Genomic DNA, 20,711 nt, shown 5'->3' with positions numbered 1-20,711 from the left:
GGCCTGCTTGAATAAAAAGGTCTTTTCCTGCTGGACTGCAGAAAGGGAACGGACCTTGGCAGGGAGTTCTGCCGTCTGGGAGCGGCTGCTAGGAAGGCCCTCGGACAGGTTGCCACCAAATTACCATTATTATTTGTTACATTTCTATACCACCCCATAGCTGAAGCTCTCTGGGAGGTTCCCAGAAGTTACAACATTAAAATACAATTTGCACAGTTTAAAAGCCATTTACAAAAAAGCACACAGACGATGTACACAAACAACGTATAACTTAAAACAACTTTGAAGTGTCAGTCATAAGTAAAGACACATCCAGCACCAATCAAAACTCATCATGTGCTGCCAAATGCCTGGGAAAAGAGAGAGGTCTTAACCTGGCGCTCCAAAGATAATAATGTTGGTGCCAGGCAGACCTCATTGGGTGGCTCATTCCACAGATGGGGGGCCACCACTGAGAAGGCCCTCTCCCTTGTTGCTGCCTTCCAAGCTTCCCTCAGAGGAGGCACGCAGAGGATGTGCCTTTGAAGGCAGCAGCCTTGAAGGAAGGGCCTCTCCAGAAGATCTTAGGGACCGGGCAGGCTCATAGGAGAGAAGACAGTCTTTCAGGTAGCCTGGTCCCAAGCCATATAGGGCTTTATTGGTCATAACCAGCACTCTCAATTCTGCCTGGAAACAGACCGGAAGACGTGCTCCCTGTAACTGGCCCTGGTCAATAGTTTGACTGCAGCATTCTGGGCCAGCTGAAGTTTCTGAACAGTTTCCAAAGGCAGCCCCATGTAGAGCTTGTTACAGTGGTCTAAATGGGATGCAACTAAGGCAGGCATGATCCGGTCAGATGGAATCACGCCAGGGTTTTAAAAAAATTAATGGAAGATGTGTGGATGGGATTCTTTTTGGGATCTCTGTAGGTGAGGAGGGGAGGTGGAACCCTTTCCTCCTCCACTGCATCTTGACAAAATTGCACACGTGCTCTGAAGCTGCTACTCGTACCCAGGGGGAAGGCTCCCAGCGCTGTCAACAGGGGTTTTTCTTCTCGGGCTAATCGCAGCTTCTGGTAAGGGAGGGTTTTCATCAGGACCAAGTTGGGCCAAAGCAGACGCAATCAGATGTCCCACTTTTGAATTTTAATGCAAAAATAGGTGTGAGGCACTCCAGACTGGATTGGGAAAGCGGTGTGGGGGGATCAGAGTGTTCAACGTGCCCCCCAGGTGCTGTTTCGGTTTGTTTCTTTGAAGTATTTTTATGCTGCAAAATGGCTCCCGGAGCAGCTTAGATATAACCAATTCAGCCAGACAGTCCCGGGCCGCAGCCTAACAATCTAAACAGTCACGACTCACAAGGAAAAGGCCTGGGGAGGGAAGAGGGGAACAATTTAATTCTTTCAGCAGGGTTGGTGGAATAGCCCCTCTTCTCCTCTCAGCTCTCCATGCTGTTTCCCGCTGGTAAAACACTGTTCTAATTTCGCCTTTTATTTTGCCTTTGGACAGAATATGTGGAGGATATCTCTTCAAAAAATGGTGCTCGGGTGTTGGCACATGCAGTAATTATTCTGGTTTCCTTGGGATCACTAGAGGTTCAATCTCTGCTGTGGCAGGAGTGGGATGGGGGGGGAAGCAGTTGCATCTGGCCTGTGATGCACCTAAATGTAAATGTAAATGTACACACACATGGATGCCAAATGTCAGGATGCTGTTCCCTTCCACCCTTGATCCAGAGAGCAAACGCTGCTGAATGTGTTTTGGAGTTGCTGCTATTCTAGCATGAGAGCCAGATCTGTTGTTCTATAAAGCACAAGTGGGACCTGCAACAAAATGTTGCAGTATGCTCCTGTTTAGCATTCTAGCCAGGCCCTTTTACAGGATGCTCCATTCTCCCTCTCCCAAAATACTAGAACCCAACGGGGTCATCCTATGAAGCTGATTGGTGGGAGATTCAGGACTGATAAAAGGAAATCCTTCTTCACACAGCACAGAGTCAAACTACGGAATTCGCTACCCCTAGACGTAGTAATGGCCACCAATTTGGATGGCTTTAATAGGGGATCAGACAAATTCCTTGAGGAAAATGCTACCAGTGGCTACTAGTCCTGATGGCTATATGCTAATGCTACCTCCAGCATCAGAGGCAGTATGCCTATGTACACCAGTTGCTGGGGAACATGGGTGGGAGGGTGCTGTTGCGCTCGTGTCCTGCTCGTGATTTCCCGGTCGACAGGTGGTTGGCCATGGTGTGAAGAGAATGCTGGACTAGACGGACCCTCAGTCTGACCCAGCAGGGCTCTTTGTATGTTCTTATCTTCTGCCCCTGCCTCCACCAGCCGGTCAGCATTCCATGGCTGCTGAGCATGCTCAGCCTTTTTTGAAATTCCTCAGACCTTGAGGTTCTCCTGAGACTGCTGATACCTCCCTCTTGAGCATGGTGGAGCTGTTTTGTCTCCATATGGACTGTCACTCTGTACCTGCACATTAGAAATAGAGGGAATGAGTCTTCGGGTCTATTTTATTTTATTAAGGAAAACGTTATAGTCTGTTTGACATAGGCGGAAGAGAGCTTTCATCCTTGAGTAATAGAGGTGTGTGTGTGTGTGTGTGTGTGTGTCTATGTGTGTGTGTGTATGGGGGGAGGAACCCAGGTAAGGACTCTTGGTGTGATAATGGACTTGTGCTACAATTACCCCATAATGACCTCCCATTTTCCTTTGTGAAATGTTTGAGAAGACAAAAGGAGCATATTCTCCTGTGAGCGGATTTGACTCTTGAACTGTAGTCCCTATGCATGCATGCATGCATATATATGTATGCTGGGAAGGATCCAAGGCAAATGGAGAAGGGGACGGCAGAGGATGAGATGGCTAGATAGCATCACCGATGCAATGAACATGAACTTGAGCACGCTCCGGGAGAGAGTGGAGGACAGGAAGGCCTGGTGTGCTGTGGTCCATGGGGTCACGGAGAGTCGGACATGACTGAACGACTGGACAAGCACAACAATATATATATGTGTGTGTGTGTGTGTGTATATATATATATATATATATATATATATATATATATATATACACACACACACACACACACACATATTTAGATTAAACACCACTGAGATTGATTCGCCTTACTTCTGAGTGAACACACACAGGATCGGGCCATCCCAGCCTCGATTCTGCTGCTTCGTCGCAGAAGTCCGAGGGATGTGTTACGAGGGGATCGGGAAATGGCTTTTGAGAGGGCCGCTAGAGGGCACTGTTTGCAACACCACATATTGCATGCCTGCCAGCAAGTCGCTTTCGACATCATTCATTGGTATCGAGCCAGGGAATTTTTAAAAAGAAAATAAACCAATATTGGTTAAAACACACACGTCTCCCGACACTACATTTTTGTCCTAGGCATAGCCTTGTTTTTATGAATATCTTCAATAGATTTTTGTGGAAATTTCAGCAGAGCAGTGATCTTCAGGCAGTCTTCCCTAACCAGGTGCTTTCCAGATATGTAGGACTGCAACTCCTATCATTCTCAGGGAATGATGGGAGTTGCAGGCCACACATCTGAAGGGCACCCGCTTGGGAAAAGCTGTCTTAAGGCAAAAGTATTCTGACAGCATTCCGGGGAATTGGGGTGGTCCCTTGCAAAGTTGCCAGGTGCTCCTCAATAAGGCGATCCATGGCGGCAGATGTGCACGACAGCTTGCCAGTCACTCCCCATCTTTGCCTCTGGTGAGCATCAGCTGGGAGGTGTTGGATATCTTCTGGTCTTTAACTGGGGGGCTCAGGGCCCAAATTGTTGGGTGGGATATGGGGAAAGGGTTCTTAACGCAACCTACAAGCCACACTACCTGACCCCGTCCAGTTTCAGCCCTGTCATGCATCCTGCCACCCGCAGCCTTCTAAAAAGCCATACTGAAGAGACAGGATCCCCCCAGACTCCCTGTAAATCAAGCACCAGGTGGGCTGAAGGTCTGACCATAACCTAAGGTGGGTTGAACCATCACTTTTTAAAATGCTTAAAATTATTTTGTGAGAGGAAGACAGAATTCGGGGTGGCTGGGTGAATAGAACCCCTGCTTTGTATGCAGAAGGTCCCAGATTCAATCACATCTCCAGGTATGGCTGGGAAAGACTCAGGGAGTGCCACTGCCAGTCAGTGTAGACGCAGGGTGGGCAACTTGTGGCCCTCCAGGGGTTTGGGCTTACAACTCCCATCAGCCCTAGCCAGGATAGCCAATGGTGAGGGATCGTGGGAGTTGCAGGCCGAAACACCAGGAGGGCCACAAGTGATATAGGGCCACGCCGGTGTAAACCATGCTGGCTGGGGATGTGAGCATTCTTTGTGAGCAGTGGGTTTTGGGGGTCAGGGGTCGGTGAAGCGCATAGCAAACCTTGGGAGAGTAAGGATCTTGCTGGTAAACTGCATTCCGGTTCGTGTTTAGGTTTGCCATGTGCACATTCGGTAAGTTTGCATGCAGAAGGGAGGCCGATGCATTTCTCACCCCTCCCGAGTCCAGGGTGGGAAGGTGCGTGCTTTGTGTGTGTAGGCAGAGCACAGGTCTTGCGGGCAGCGGTTCGATTCCTGGCGCCTCCAGTTAAAGGGATCTCACAAAGCAGGTGCAGGGAAAGTCCTCTCTTGCTCTCTCCGTCTGAGGCCATGGAAAGCTGTCACCAGTCATGGCAGGCATTCCTGGGCTAGATGGACAAAAGTCTCTCCTGGTTTCCAAAAAAAGGAAAAGGTCATAGTCATATGTTCAAGTAGTCAATTGTCCCAGTGCCTTTGTACTCTCTGGGAAGAATGCTGGAGAGAAGGCGCAGATTTATCCCCTGGGAAGGGCTCACAGACTTCACGTTACAGAAAGTCCCAGGCTCCATCTCCAACATCTCCAGATCAAAGGGTCTTGAGAAGCAGGGCAAGGAAAGATCTCCACCTGAGACTTCAGAGAGCCGCAGCCTTCGTTGACCTGGGTCCCTCAAGATGTTGTTGCCCTACAGTTCCCATCATCCTCAGCCAACATGGCCAGTGGTCAGGGCTGATGGGAGTTGTTGGCAACAATGTCTGGAGGGACCCAGGTTGGGGAAGGCTGGAGTATCCCATATGCACCAGTTCTCTGATAGTATAAGGCAGCTCTGTGTACATTCACGTATGTGGATTGGCCTTCCAGGTAATAGCCCAGCCAATCAGAAATCTCAGATATCAGAGTCCAGAAAGACCTTTCTCTGCCTGGGATCCTGGAGAGCTGCTGCCAGTCATGTAGACTATACTGGCCTGGATGGACCAGTAATCTCACTTGGTATATGACAGTTTTGTACATTCGTATATGTGGACTGGGGGTCCAGGCAATCAGGAATCCCAGGCAGCAGTGCTCAGGAAGACATCTCTCTGTGCCTGTGTGGCTGGAAAGCTGCTACCAGCCAGGGTACTTAGCACTGGACTAAATGGGTCAGCAATCTGACTCAAGATAAGACAGCTTTGTGCATCCAGATAAGTGGGCTGAGGATCCAGACAATGAGGAATCCCAGGCAGCAGAGCTCAGAAAGACCCCTCTCTGTATGACGCCCTGGAGAGTCAGAGTAGACGAGACTGGCCTAAATGGACCAGTGATGTGACTGAGCAGGAGGCTGCGTTGTATGTTCACATGGCCCCTGGAGCTGGCTGCACACAACGAAAGTTGGCAAATGTCCATGAACATGCTGGCCTCTCTGACCACTGTCAGTGCCAAACTCTTGCAACTGGCATGAACTTCAAGGAGGACATCCTCCATTTGAACTCAGCCAAGTGATGCCTGCCAGTGCCCGGGGAGGACTTGGCTCGGCGTCATGCGGTAGCACTTAATATTTTACATTTGACTTGTTTAGCCTGCTGTCTTCAGGTCATTGTGCTCCAGAGTAGCTCGATGGCCTTCAGTGAGCCCAGTCTGGAGTTTGGGGGTGGGAAGCCTGCCATGCTGGCTGGCTGAACAAAGACAATTGTCCTGATATCTACGTTCCCCGTGCGAGTTGACAAAGCCATCCAACTTGGTTCCTTTCTTCCTGGTCCAGCGGACAAACGTTGTTGTTGTTTGTTAAAAGTCTGGCTGCCCTTCTGATATTTTCCTGCTGAAAAATCTGAACTGCACACCAAAGAGAGTAAGAGCAGGGAGGTACATTTTGTTTACTTAGACCTTGTTCTCACATTTTGTTTTGGGATGTATTGTATATCCCACGCTCCTTGGCTCCTCTGAGGGCAGGGCTGCTCGGGGGAGTGTGCAGTTGCTTCCCAATGACTGTAAGCCTCGGAAAGCTGAGTCTGCAAGTCAAAAATAGCCACAATCCGACAAGAGTGCTTTGTGCAGAGAGGCGATGGGGAACCTCTTCTTGAGGGCAACTAATTCTTCAGTCCCTGCATTGGGAGTGATCGAATGAGCCGATCACATCCAAGGCACTTAAGTGGCAAAACTCCTGGCTGAGGGGAAGGAAAGAAGGGCAGGGGTGGTCAGAAGGTACATCTCCAGATGTTTTGGACTTCAACTCCCAGAAGCCCCTTCTGGTATAGCCAGTGGTCAGGAATGCTGGGACTTGAAGTCCAAAATGTCTGGAGATCTACTTTCTGCCCACCCCTGCAGGAGATCATGCAGAGAAGGAGTGGGAAGACTCTTCCCTGATTGGCTACTTTGGACCAATAGTTGTCTTTAATTCTTTAATTGATTTGTTTCTCGCAGCGCACAAAGCAGTCATCTTGTGACACACCAGGATGTCCCCTGCACATAATTTATGTATACCGCAATCCCGTGCGTGCCTGCTCAGAAGTAAGTCCTATTGAGTTTAGTGGGACTTACTCCCAGGCAATTGTATAGGGGGTTGCCACCATAGTATTTTGGATTCTGGCCAAAGAGTGTGCTGGTATCTTAAGGCAGCACTGTGTGTTATGGAAGTGGCGTCAAGGAGGTATGGGTGAGCAAGGGTGCGTCTAGATGGAGGGCGCCTGTCGCTAACAATGAGAGGGCATTGTGCACCTCTTCTGTCTTTCCCTCCTTAACAGAACTTTTCTGGTAAGAAAAAGGATGGGGAAAGCTGTGGGAAAACACGGGAGGGCTACAAACTGAAGACATCATCTCTGGACCCCCCTTAAAATTCTGCAAACAGGGCAGTGCGATTGCACAATTAAAAAAAAACCTTATCTGGAAGCAAAAAAACCTTATCTGGAAGCATCCTGACTTGCACCTCTTTTTCCCCACTTCTGGATGATACTTTGTGAAATGCTGCCAATATGAGCACGCTGCGGGCCCTTTGCTACTTCTCCTTCACATGTGGCCAGAAGCGTGGAAAGAAGATGTGTGCACCCTTGACGAAACTTTTTTTTTAAGGATATGAGTTGCTTGTGTATCCTCTGTCGCTACTTCCACAGTGATTTGCATCTGATTTGCATATTACGGATAGATTTGACCATCCCTCTCGTTCAAATCTTCACCAAGGTTGGCCGTAGAATCCCTGTCCAAATGTCTGGAGACGGTGAGTGGCTGGATGGGGAGGAATAGGCTGAAGCTGAACCCTGACAAGACCGAGGTACTTTTGGTGGGAGACAAGAGGAGGCTGGGGGATGTTGACTTGGTGTTGAATGGGGTATGGCTACCCTTGAAAGACCAGGTCCGCAGCCCCGGGGTCATTTTGGACTCCCAGCTGTCCATGGAGGCTCAGGTGTCAGCTGTGAGCTGGACAGCGCTGTATCAACTCCATCTGATATGGCAGCTGCACCCCTTCCTTCCCGACCATCTGCTCCCATCGGTAGTACATGCCCTGGTCTCCTCTCGTTTACACTACTGTAATGCGCTCTATGTGGGGTTACCCTTGAAGACGGTTCGGAAACTGCAGTTGGTACAGAACGCGGCGGCTTGCCTGATTAAAGGCAGCTGCCGGCGAGATCACATCACTCCAGTGCTGAAGGAGTTGCACTGGTTACCAGTTGTTTTCCGGGCCAAATTCAAGGTGTTGGTTTTGACCTTTAAAACCCTATATGGTTGCGGCCCAGCCTATCTTAAGGAGCGCCTCCAGAAGCACCAGACAGGCCACTTAACAAGATCAGCCTTGGATGGCCTTCTCTCTGTCCCATCAGCCAGGACAGCTAGACTGGTGGGGACGAGGGAGAGGGCCTTTTCTGTGGTGGCTCCCACTCTGTGGAACTCCCTCCCTAGAGAGCTCCGTCATGCCCCCTCTTTAATGATCTTCCGTCGTGCATTAAAAACGTGGTTGTTCAGGCAGGCATTTGGGGTGGGTTAGGGTATTTTAGAAAATGTTTTTATTGTAGAATTTTATTGTTTTAAACTGTTTTATTGTATGTTGTACATAGCCCAGAGTGGCTGGGTGACCAGCCAGATGGGCGATTAATAAATTTAATAAGAATAAGAATAAGAATCCCTAACCAGTAAATCTTGGTACACATCTATGTACACCAGTTGCTGGGGAACATGGATGAGAGGGTGCTGTTGTGTTCATGTCCTGCTTGTGGGTTTCCTGTGGGCAGTTGGTTGGCCACTGTGTGAACAGAATGCTGGACTAGATGGACCCTTGCTCTGATCCAGCAGGGCTCTTCATAGAATCATAGTATAGAATCATAGACGAGTAGGGTTGGAAGGGGCCTACAAGGCCATCGAGTCCAACCCCCTGCTCAATGCAGGAATCCAAGTCAGAACATCCTTGACAGGTGTCTGTCCAGCCTCATCTTGAACGCCTCCAGCGTGGGAGAGCCCACCACCTCCCTAGGTCATGGGTTGCATGGTCGTATTGCTCTAACAGTCGGGAAGTTTTTCCTGATGTTCAGCTGGAATCTTATGTACTTAGATCTGTAGGGCACCAGACTGAGGAAGGCTGGTATAATAGGACATTCATCAATGTTTAATTTTTTTCTCTCTCTCTCCCCCTCCCTCCCCCTCCCTCCCTCCATCTGTGTGTGTGTGAGAGAGAGAGAGAGAGAGAGAGAGAGAGGAAAGGGGGTTGGGGTTGGGGGCAGGGGTGAATTCTGGGCAGCGATCCTTGGCATAAGAATTAAGATATTACTACCAAGCATGTGCCTATCGTGGTCTATGAAATGTGGGAGGGTCTGAAATTAACTCCCCATGGATAGTTATCATGTCAGGGACTGGGGGAGGACATGAGGGAGTGAGGAGAACAATATGTTTTGTTACTGCATTTGTTTTGTTCACTAAACACTTCAAGCGTTTTTTATTCAGACAAGCCGTTGGCGTTGAAGCTGATGTGTTTGCAGAAGTCGGTTTTAACTGGGGGCAGGGTGCTGTTTACTTCTTGTGTGTGTGTGCTTCAAGTAGAGCTGTGCACAAATGGCCTCTCAAAATTCTCCACCCTATTTCTGGGCAGAGAAACCGCGAGAACAATTTCACCGAATTCCTCCAGGGGGAGGAGAAATTTGCCCACAGTTTCTCCCAGGTAGGGCTCACCATTGGCAGGGGCTGTAGCACCGCTTCTTTCTCCTTTCCTATGGTTTTTTTTGGGGGGGAAGGGGAGGGTTGCACTGCCACTGAAGTGGCCACAGCAGCAACTGTGTTGGCCACCTGGCCCCCATTTTGCATCCTTTACAATGCCCCATCCGTAGCGTCGTTCCAGGGCATTGCGGGGGAACAGAGAGAAGCCGGCCACCATGTAAAATGAACAGAAGTGCAGGAAGCCAAGGGGGCTGCAGGCTGCCAGAGAGAGGATTGTCCAGTGAAAGCAGGACAGTCACACACAGTCCTTGGGCACCTCCTGAGCAAGGTAAACACAAGAGCCTCAAACCCAGCCCACGAGCATGTCTCCAAACTGTTCTTCCCCTTTGAATTTCTTTTCGGAAGTAATTTCTTTTCCATCAAATGGAATGAGAACGGTTGAATAAAATGTTGGAGAAATTTTCAGCACCGCACTTGTTTTAATGGATTTGCTTTTTAATGTTTTAATTATGATTTTGTGTTTTATTTTGTTGTCATTAGCTACCTTGAGCCCTATTTCTAGTAGAAAGGTGGGAGACGAAAGAAAGAAAGAAAGAAAGAAAGAAAGAAAGAAAGAGAGAAAGAGAGAGAGAGAGAGAGAAAGAAAGAAAGAAAGAAAGAAAGAAAGAAAGAAAGAAAGAAAGAAAGAGTCACTTTATTCAAATGTGGCAAGGTGGCCTTGCTGCATTCATTTTTAAGGATTTCACCATTTTTTCCTCTGTCCTTTTTGTGGGGAGGGGGAGGGGAGGGGAGGGGAGGGGAGGGGGAGGGGAGGGGGAGGGTCCCACCCCTACACAGCCCTACACACCCCTACACACACACACACACACACACTGCCAGCAGCACTAATTTGGGCACCTATTTGTGCAAAGCGAACCTGCCGTTTTCCAATTTTGGGAAAATCCTTTCCCAAGCAACACCTGCTGTAGCTTATTCCTGTTTCGGAGTGAATTTATTCAAGCTGCCCAAAGTAGTTAAGTGAGCCAACAAATCCCACGATACGTGCATGGATCAGGTGTCCTTTGCAATCAAGTGTCCACTTTCCTGACAGTCGCCCTAATGTTCTTTGAAAGCCCTGTCAGGTCTGTATAAATTCAATTTGACATTTGTTTATATTATCTAGGGAAGGACCGAAGAGTAGGAATAATTTCTCTCACGCACCCCCCCCCCCGCCCAAACCACTGCAAAGACAAGAATAAAAACCAGCCCCTCCGAACTGTAGCGCAAGGAAGTGAGGTTGATGAGCCGATAAAGCATGCTGATTTTAAGGTTGTAGCCCTCGGCATATCTACCAAAGCTTCGATATGGCCCAGTACACTAAGCCAAGTAAGCTCAATGGAACATTAGCAACACTGCATGGGATCTCGCAGCACAAAGGGCTGGAAGGGGCCTCCCATCCAAGTGCTGACCAGGTCCATCTCAGCTTAACTTTGCTTGCCGAAGGTCCCAGGTTCGATCCCTCCCTTCCCTAGTTTAAAAGATCTCGAGTAGTGGGGCTGGAAAAGGGATTGCTGCCAGAGTCTTTGGTGGAAACTGCAGCCAGTCATAGTAGTAGAAAGTGTTAGTTCCTGGTTTCTGAGGGCTCTTGGGCAAACACCCTCCATGGGACCCCTCCCTTGGTGAGTCCACCTGCCATTGTCCCCAGCTCCTCCTCCTCCTCTTCCTCCTCCTCTTCCTCCTCATGGCTACCACTCGCTTGCTTGGCAGGCAGAGAGCCAGGGAGCAAGTCAGCAGTGGCGTCTCCTGCTTCTCCTTCTCACCACCACCATCCTCTGGGCCAAAGCAAAAGGAAGGTCCAGAAGCAAGTCCAGGGGGCGCTTGTTGGTGGGTCCCTGCTGGGTTGTGGGCCCTCAGCAGAAGCCCCACCATGCCTACCCTTTGGCTCCATCCCTGGTAGTGGACAATGCTGGGCTGGGTGGCCTAATGGTGCAGTTTCATATATTCATGCACTGCCTGATCCCCCAGACCATTTGCCCATAAAACACAGGGCAAAAACAGTAATGGATATGGACTACAAATGGACTTACAGCAGTAGTTGGGGGTAGGGCAGGGGGGCATAGCTCAGTGGGAGAAACCTTGCTTTGCGAAGCAAAGGTCCCCGGTTCAATCCCTGGTGTCTCCAGTTAAAAGGAGCAGGTAACAGTGTAACGCACCCTCATTCCATCCAACTAGCTTGCTTTCCAAACATGAACGGGTGTCTCTGAGATTCACCTGATCAACGGCTTTAAAGACAGACCCCCCTCAGTGATAGATGTACAAATCCTCACCGAGTGTTTTGGGCGTCAAGAATTAATATATTCTTGACAATGCAAATTTGGTACTAAAGAATATATATTTATTGCTCAAACAGGCTAAGAGAATAACATGCTTTTGCTATGATAAGGCAGATCACAAACATCCCTAAATGCACACAAGTTATAATCACTAAAAGTAATGAAAATAATAGCCAGCATATTGTTAAGATAGTAAAATCTAAGTTCCTCTCAATCTAACATTAATATCAGAATTTCGTATTTACCTAAATGGAAGGCATGGGAGGCCAAGCCAGCCTAAGCATATTTGGCAGGTTTCTGGTTGTCCCAGGATCTCTCTCCTGAACAGATCAAACCCTTGTCTTTTACTTATAACCCCCATTGATGACCTCATCCTCAGTTTCAGACCTGGTCATACCACTATTCCAGTTCCTCCCGATGTAGCACAGTTTGCCATTGACACCAGTAACACGCACGTGAGGGTATCCCTGCTATGCTCAGTAGCTTTCAGTTTCACGCGCAATAATGCATATTCCACTACAACAGCTGACGGGAAACTCCCTTCTTCTGCCTGAGCCCCTGGGTGGCAGCTGCCTGACAGAGGAGATAATACCGGCTAAATTAGGGGTGTTGAAACTCAGCCTCCTGGGCCAAACCCATCTGGTCCCAATCTGGCCCTCCAGAGTTCCCTAGATGGCTGTGCCCCCTTCCCCTCACTGCCCACTCTCAGAGGATCCTGACCATTACACCTCTGCCTGAGTCCCTGGGCTTGCCTTCTTCCCATCCGGAGCCAGAGGAGTGGCTCATGGGGTCTTCCGAGGGCAGGCAATTACTCCTGTGATGCGTCCTCAGAGTCTAATTGTAATTTGGAGATGTTCTTTGTCATCAGATGTTTGGGGGATTTCTGCCAGCAGCTGTCCATGTGGCGTCAGGGTACCTTGCCACCTTGGCTCCCACTGGGGGCATGGCAGTTGCTGGGGAAAATGGGCGGAGGGTGCAGATGCACTCACGTCCTGCTTGTGGGTTTCCCATGGGCGGCTGGTTGGCCACTGTGTGAACAGAATGCTGGACTGGATGGACTCTTCTGATGTTCTTATGTCAGGATCCAGGCATGCACTCTGTGGAATGCTTGATGTTCCGTGGATGCTGCCAGTCTGTGCAGGCACAGACCCCTATGATGCTCCTGGTTCTGGGGAAGCCCATCTCTGCTTTCAGAACATTCATGCAGCATCAGCTCCAGATTTAGGGGCAGGGGGGTTCTTGGGCAAGGTATCCTCAACAGAGGCAAGGAACAAAGCAGGAATAGACAATGCCAGGGGTAGGGCAGGAAGGTGTGGCATCAATGGATCAACACTGTGGGCACCTTGTCATCGAAAGCATGCTAACAGGAAGGGGATGTTTATAGAGCAGCGAGAAAATCGAGTTCCCAACCTCTCCGTAGCTGCCTGCGTGGACAGATGGATGTGCCAACCCAAGCAAGCGTTAATGGCACCTGCCCAACAGTTGGGGCAGCAGAATGGAGGTTGGTTATTGGTGGCTTTGTCCTATGGTGCTTCTGCCATGATCAAAGGCAGTGGACCATATGGGTAGGGCTGATCAGGTGGCCCTTCCTTCCTTCTGACTCATTGCTTAGCCAAGATCAAGAATGCGGGTTGAGGGGGACCCACTTGCCTGCCTGGTGTGGGGCTTCTGCAGAAGTGTGGGATGAAGCTGTGGATGAGCTCCTTCTATGCCCTGCTGCCATAATCCATGAAAGCTAAGAACATAAGGAGAGCCCTGCTGGATCCAGCCAAGGGTCCACCTAGTCCAGCATTCCAGACTAGAACATAAGGAGACCCCTGCTGGATCCGGCCAAGGGTCCATCTAGTCCAGCATTCTGGACTAGAACATAAGGAGAGCCCTGCTGGATCCAGCCAAGGGTCCATCTAGTCCAGCATTCCAGACTAGAACATAAGGAGAGCCCTGCTGGATCCGGCCAAGGGTCCATCTAGTCCAGCATTCTGGACTAGAACATAAGGAGAGCCCTGCTGGATCCGGCCAAGGGTCCATCTAGTCCAGCATTCCAGACTAGAACATAAGGAGAGCCATGCTGGATCTGGCCAAGGGTCCACCTAGTCCAGCATTCTGTTCACACCATGATCGACCAGCTGCCTACGGGACATGAGTGCAACAGCACTCTCCTGCCCATGTTCCCCAGCAAGTGGTGTACACAGGCATCCTGCCTCTGATACTGGAGGTAGCTTACAGCCATCAGGACTAGTAGCCACTGATAGCCTTCTCCTCCAGGCATTTGTCCAATCCCCTTTTGAAGCCTTCCAAATTGGTGGCCATCACTACATCTTGTGATAACCAATTCCATATGTGCTGTTAGAAGAGGTCCTTCCTTTTATCTGTCCTGAAATTCCCACCTATCAGCTTCATGGGATGACCCTGCTGGGTTCCAGTATTATGAGAGAGGGAAAAAAATGTCTCCCTCTGCACATTCTCCACGTCATGCATAATTTTGTACACCTCCACCGGTGCTTTTCTCCACTCCGTGAAGAGCTCCACCTGCTGATTTCTGCACAGCAAGCCACAGGTAGGGTTCGTGGGAGTTCTGGTGGAGGGCCCCAGGTTGGGAAAGGCTGCCCCAGCCCCTCCCATAATGTTGCTTATTATAAAAGCTTTAAAAGCAAGAAGTTCAACTGTGAAAGACCATCAGAAACTATATGGATCTGTCACAGCTGGCTCCTTTGAGGGTGCCTGACTCAATGAGAAACAGGCTAACAGCACTGCCTGAGAGTTGGCTAAAATCCCCTTTTTTGTTTCATGTTTTAAGATCTCTCTCTTTCTGTCATCTTGCAAATCCTCCTTTTCTTCCCCCGGAAGGTGCTTTCACATTAAAGCACCGCTTTTTTATCCATAACAGTTACCGAGAACGTCCAGGTCTTCTTGCACACCTTTCACTAATGTAGTGGGGTCAGCAGTTTATAAGCTCCTTTAGTATTCAGGGTGCTAAATAAGGCACCATTCTTCATCATCGCCTCTTCCCCGTTCTTTTCACAAATGACTTCCATTTCCACAGACAGGGACCAATTTCTCTCCTAAGGAATCACATGGACAAATTTATCACATCGTAATTTGTACATAGAAATGCTCATTGGCTTTGTTTACAGCTTTGGAACGACTCCTGAATTTGGGGCCTGGGGAGGTGGCAGCAGGCGTGGTCCCGTTTTACCCGCCACATATGCATGTGCGTAAGGGTAGAGGATGTGTAAACTGCAGTGAGCTGCACCATGGTGGGAGCTGTAGCTCAACCGGCATGTGTTGGTTTTGATGCGAAATGATGCGTAAGCTCTCTGTTTGGAGAGTAGCCTGGGGGCGTGGGGGGTTCATCCACATGCCTCGATGCTCCAGTGGAATGAAGGAAGTGTGAATCAGCCTGCAGTGTTGCTTAGACAGTTTGGATGGATCCAGTGGAGGCTGGTAGGGGTGTACAAACCCCACTCACCGATCTGCCTGGGGGGTCTGTGGGGGGGGGAGGTGATCTGTTTCTGCCTCGGAATCCTCCCCGGCCAGTTCCACTCTGCACTGAGTCCATGGAGCCACCGGCTGGGCCCATCTGCAGCTGGACTTCTCTCCGCTGCCCTGCTGGTGTGCGGATGCAAATGGCGTCCGGAGTAGTAGATGCCATTTGCGTCCCTGGTTCTTTCGTGATAGGCTACGTAAATATTTACGTAGCCTATCACGAAAAGACCAGGGATGCAAATGGCATCTGCTATGCCGGACGCCATTTGCATCCGCACACCAGCAGCAGACGCAAGGACTCAGCAGACGGACCTGGACCTGGCTGGCGCCAGGTAGGGTCCGTCCGGGACAAAGTTCGCAGGGTGGCGGGGCGGAATGATCCGTTCCGCCACAGACTCCGGGGAGCCGGATTCTAAAGAATCTGGCCTCATTGGAGTCTGTGGCAGAATTCTCCGCCACCCGTAGAGGCTGGTGGTTCTGATGTCAGTGGGGCAATAAATCCACTCTGGGTTTCAGTCAGAACACTGATACATAAGTTCGGCACCCTGCAAAGTGGTTCCAGCCATTCCCGTGATTCTCGTCTATGTGTCAGGGCCAGGGACCCATTTGACAGTGTGGCATGCAGGCATTTGGAGACGGAGCACACATCCATCACATTTAGGGTGCCCTGGTGTCCTCCTTAACAGAGGACAGTCCTCTCTTTTGGAGAACTAGCAGAGGACAGTGCTCTGTTTGAAGGTGTCCTCCGTTTGATGGGCTGCTTCACAGAGGCGAATTTTTAGCCATTTGTTCTGCTGTCTATTTTAGTTGCTTAAATTGTTGCATCTTCCTTTTGTTATATTCTCTACTGCAGCCTCCTCCAAACTGGTGCTCTTTAGATGTATTGGACTACAATTGGCTGGGGGATTATGGGTGTTGGGTCCAATACATCTGAAGGGAGCCAGGTTGGAGAAGGCCATTGTACCACTTTGTAAATAAATTTTGAAAAGCGGTATATAATTATTGTAAAATAAAATGAGTAAAATTATAGGTCCATGATCCATCCCATCCGACTTCAAGCCTTCTGTCCTCCCGCTACCTATGCTTCGCCCAGAATAGAAGAACATTCTGGAATGCTTCTCTCTCTCTCTCTCTCTCTCTCTCTCTCTCTCCCCCCCCCCCCCATCTTTCAGTTATGTCTGGCAGCCTTAGCAGTCTTATTTGCCAAGTCAATTTTTTTTTAAAAAATCAGAGTCAGAGAAGGCTTTGAAGGAGTGGGTGATGGGGAATGGCTTAGCCCGTTGCTAAGGTAAGAGCCTCTTGTGGCCTGAGTTCAAATTCCTCAGAGATGGAATCGTAAAAGGGGTCCTCTGATCAAAGCATCTGGCTTAAGCCCATCCCTAATCCAGGTTTTTAACTGAGGCTGTGAGGTACCATTTGCTTCTGGCAAGGAATAAATCACACCCATAAAATTTGTCCATTAAGGCCCAAGGAGCATTCACCTTGGTGCCTAAGATGGCGCACGATGAAATTGCATGTGTGTGTGTGTGTGTGTGTTTTGGGGTCCGTGTGTCAATTTAACACACCCAGAAAGGGACCCTTGCTTTTAAGCTGAGGGCGTCGTCCAACTGCCGTTAGGGTCATTCTCCAGCTGTGAGTCCTAAAAGACTTTTTATGAGAAAAAGGGGGGATGCTTTATGGCTGAGCGAGCGTGGTTATAAAACGTTGCAAAGGAAGCAGCGCTCCGTGCTTCTGGTGGACCGGAGTGGGTGGCTGGGAAAGAATCCGACATTTTCATGATGGTGCACTCCAAAATGAATCTGGCCATGAACTGTTGGGTACCATTGCCAAAATGTCCATTTCACTTCCATTACCTCTCAAATTTACACTGTGAAATGAAGATGGCTCCTTTGGGTGGCCAGGTATCCTGCTTCACAGAGGACAGTCCTCTGCTTTGGAGAGCTGGTAGAGAGCAGTCCTCCATTTGACAGTATCCTCTCTTTGATGGAGTGTCCAGTCCAAGTCTGGTTTAAAGATAAATAATCATAACAAGAGAAAGCAGGAGGAGTCCCGAAGTTGTCCATCCACCGAGAGCACCTGGACAGCCTGCTGAGCAGGTTCAGGGTCTTCTTCTCTATGGTGAGAGGCAGTGTGGTGTAGTGGTTAGAGTGCTGGACTGGGACTTGAGAGATCTGGGTTCTACTCCCCACTCGGCCATGAAGCTCACTGGGTGACTTTGGGCTGGTCAGTGACTCTCAGCCAAACCCACCTCACAGGGTTGTTGTTCTGAGGATAAATTGGAGAGGAGGAGGACCATGTAAGACACCTTGGGTTCCTTGCAAGAGAAAAAAAGGTGGGATATAAATGTAGTAATCAATACAAATGTATAAAATATTGTGTTTCTATTTAAATCATAGTGATGATTTCTTACATATAAATTTATACATATAAATGTGCATATGCAAACATGAAGCAATTTGGGCCCCATCTACTTTTTACTCTGGGGAGCTTTTACTCTGGGGAGGGTGCGAGTGGAGGTCCCTCGTGATAGATGGCACAGTCATGACTTCGCAGCCATCCATGGTTTTCGCCCGGAAAATGCGGAATTCCAAGGAGTCATTTTGCTGCGATTTTGGGGGTTTGCTGCAGGTTCCCCCGTGGTTGAGGACCATCTATTCCTCCCCCAAACTGACTTTGCATTTTGCAGTGGGCGGGTTGTAGGCATGCGTAGTGCCTGCGTCACTCTGTGACACCCCTTTACTCCCCCATCCCTTCACAGCTGCGCAGTTACAGAGGCACAGAGGGGCGTTTTCATCTATTTAGTCACACTTCTGCACAGTTTTGCAGCTTCGTATCTTCGCAACAGTTGTGGACTCAGTACCCAAGGGCTGGAGGTGGGGTCTTGGAGGAGGATCAACATCGCTCCGGCCACCATTTCAGAGTGGTGGCTAGGCACGTAGTGTTCACGCTTGTGAGTGTGAACCATCACGAGAGTCTCAGGCTGGGGAACTGACAAACTGATGGTGCGGAAATGAAGGAGCACAAAACACCTACTTTTTACCTAAAAAGGGATGGAAAGACACACCAGAGCCCCTCAAATACAAAACAGCCACTGAAGTGTCACACCCCCACACTCACAGGACTGCACAGCTGTGCATTTCAGTAAAATGCCCCCCCCCCAAGGGCACGGCGAGTCTGCAAGGGGAGCATGCAGTACATTGCGAGTGTATCGCAGGGTGTGGTGACTCGAAGCCACATTGCTGTGCAGTTGCGATGGGGTTGGGGGTCAAAGCGGTGCCATGTAGATGGGGCCTTGGTGTCCTCCTTTTTGGTCATGCGTTTCTTCGTTTTTGGCGATGCGTAAATACCTTCCCTATGGCCCCATCTTCTAGTCCACCAAATGGCCAACCAGTGACCTTGTAGGGTAGATTTGGGGGCCCATAAAGCAGTTTTATCTGCCACTCAGAATGACTCTCTCAAATTTTTATTGACTAGGAATTTTTTCTACACTTTCTCTCTGAAGGAAGATGGTTTTTAAAAGTGACATGTGTGGGAGATGGATTTTTCCAAAGGGCTATGTGGGTTAAGAGTGAAAGGCCAGGAAGTCCAGAGCTCAGTTCTTAATTCTGTCATAAATCCCGCCCCCTGCCCCTGCAATTCTGCAAAATAAGGATAATAATACTAACCTACCTGGTAGGGTTGTTGTAAGGATGACTGAAGCTTTGCAAATTTGCTATATATTATTTCACGTAATGTTGTATTCCTAGGAACATCGGAAGCTGCCTTCTACTGAGTCGGACCCTTGGTCCATCTGACCCCGTATTATTGTCGACACTGACTGGCAGCGCTTTCCCAGGGCTTCAGGCAGGATCTTCTCTTAGCTATACATGGAGATGCTGGGGATTGAATCCGGGATCTTCTGCATGAAATGCCGGTGCTCTACCACTCAGCTAGGACCCCTCCCTTGTTGGGTTGGGTTTGCAAGGCCTGAGCAATAGCTGCTTGGTGACACTATTATGCAGCCTGGCCTCCCTTTCTAAAGGGAGGGGTAGCATTGAGAATGGATTGTGTTACAAGACTCATGAAAAAGAGGGTGAGTGCAGCCCTCTGGATCTAGATCTGGACAGAGCATGGAGTGAGGTAGTGATTGACTAGTTTGGCTGAATATTCCCTAGTTCGGGGAATAGCTTAAGAAGTCACACAGTCAATGCAGCTAAACTACTGAACACAAAACACACATTGCTGAACATTTGTATTGTTTCAGTGTTATTTGGTGCCCGTTTGGCTGCAGGTGCTTCCCTGCATATTTTCCTCTTCCTTCATCGCTAGGGGTGTATGGATTACTCACCCCATTCCGCTGGGGGGGAAAGGTGATCCGTCCCTCCCCCCAGAATCCTCCCCGGCTGGCTCGGCTCCGTGGCGAGTCTGCAGAGCTGCCGGCTGGGGCTGCCCGCAGCCGGACTTCCATCCACTGCTGGGCTGCGGCCGCAAATGGCGGCCGCCATAGTGGCCACCATTTGTGTCCCTGCGTTAGCCATGATAGGCTACGTATATATTTACGTAGCCTATCACAGCAAAGAGCAGGGATGCAAATGGCGCCCGCTGCGCCATTTGCATCCCTGCTCTTTTCGTGATAGGCTATGTAAATATATACGTAGCCTATCACGGCTAACGCAGGGACACAAATGGCATAGCACCTGCCATTTGCGTCCCTGCGTTAGCTGTGATAGGCTACATATATATTTACGTAGCCTATCACGGCAAAAGGCAGGGATGCAAATGGCGTAGTGGACACTATTTGCGTCCCTGCTCTTTTCCGTGATAGGCTACGTAAATACTTACGTAGCCTATCACGGCTAAAGTAGGGAGGGAAATGGCGGCTGCAGACTGGGGCAGCCATTAGCGGCTGCAGACCAGGGCAACGGACAGACCGGACGGCTGACAAAAGGTAGGGTCCGTCCCGGGGAAATTTTGCGGGGTGGCGGGAGGCACTGCTCCATTTCGCCACGGGCTCCGGCGGACTCCTCATTGGAGTCCGTGGTGGAATTCTCTAACATCCCTATTCATCACCTTCACAGTCATTGGCTTTATTTGCCAAGGGAAGTGCCATAGCTCAGTGGTAGAGCGCCCGCTTTGCATGCAGAAGGCCCCAGGTTTGATCCCCGGCATCTCCAGATAGGGCTGGAAAAGACTCCTGCCTGAAATCTTGGAGAGCCATTGCTGCCAGTCAGTGGAGACCATACTGGACTAGACAGACCAACGGTCTGACTCGGTATAAGGCAGCTACCTATGTTCCTATGTTGTCTACGTTGCCACTGAATGTGATTGGCTGTGGCTATCCATGTGATGACATTTAGGAGCCTCTGTGAGGGTATGGGTTCCTAGCCGCCTTGCGTTCCTTGCAAGAGGAACCAAGGCGTGATATAAATGCAATAATAAATAAATAGATCATGGAGAACATCAGGTGGGTCAACCTCAACAGATAAGATTCAACAGCACTGATAGAAAATGAGACTTGAGGACCCGCAAGGG

The 20,711-nt window shown here is 49.5% G+C and overlaps 1 protein-coding gene across 3 annotated transcripts in view; it reads left to right on the top strand.

Annotated features, from left to right (window-relative positions):
* The window catches only part of WNT11 (Wnt family member 11), a 71,452-nt gene that overhangs the window by 29,974 nt on the left and 20,767 nt on the right, over window positions 1-20,711 (top strand). The window lies entirely within an intron of this gene.

The sequence above is a fragment of the Heloderma suspectum genome, chromosome 3, assembly GCF_057233095.1.
Source record: "Heloderma suspectum isolate Gila_16-S chromosome 3, 16-S_ref, whole genome shotgun sequence".
Taxonomy (NCBI): Eukaryota; Metazoa; Chordata; class Lepidosauria; order Squamata; family Helodermatidae; genus Heloderma; species Heloderma suspectum.
This window is presented reverse-complemented; position numbering and strand designations above follow the sequence as displayed.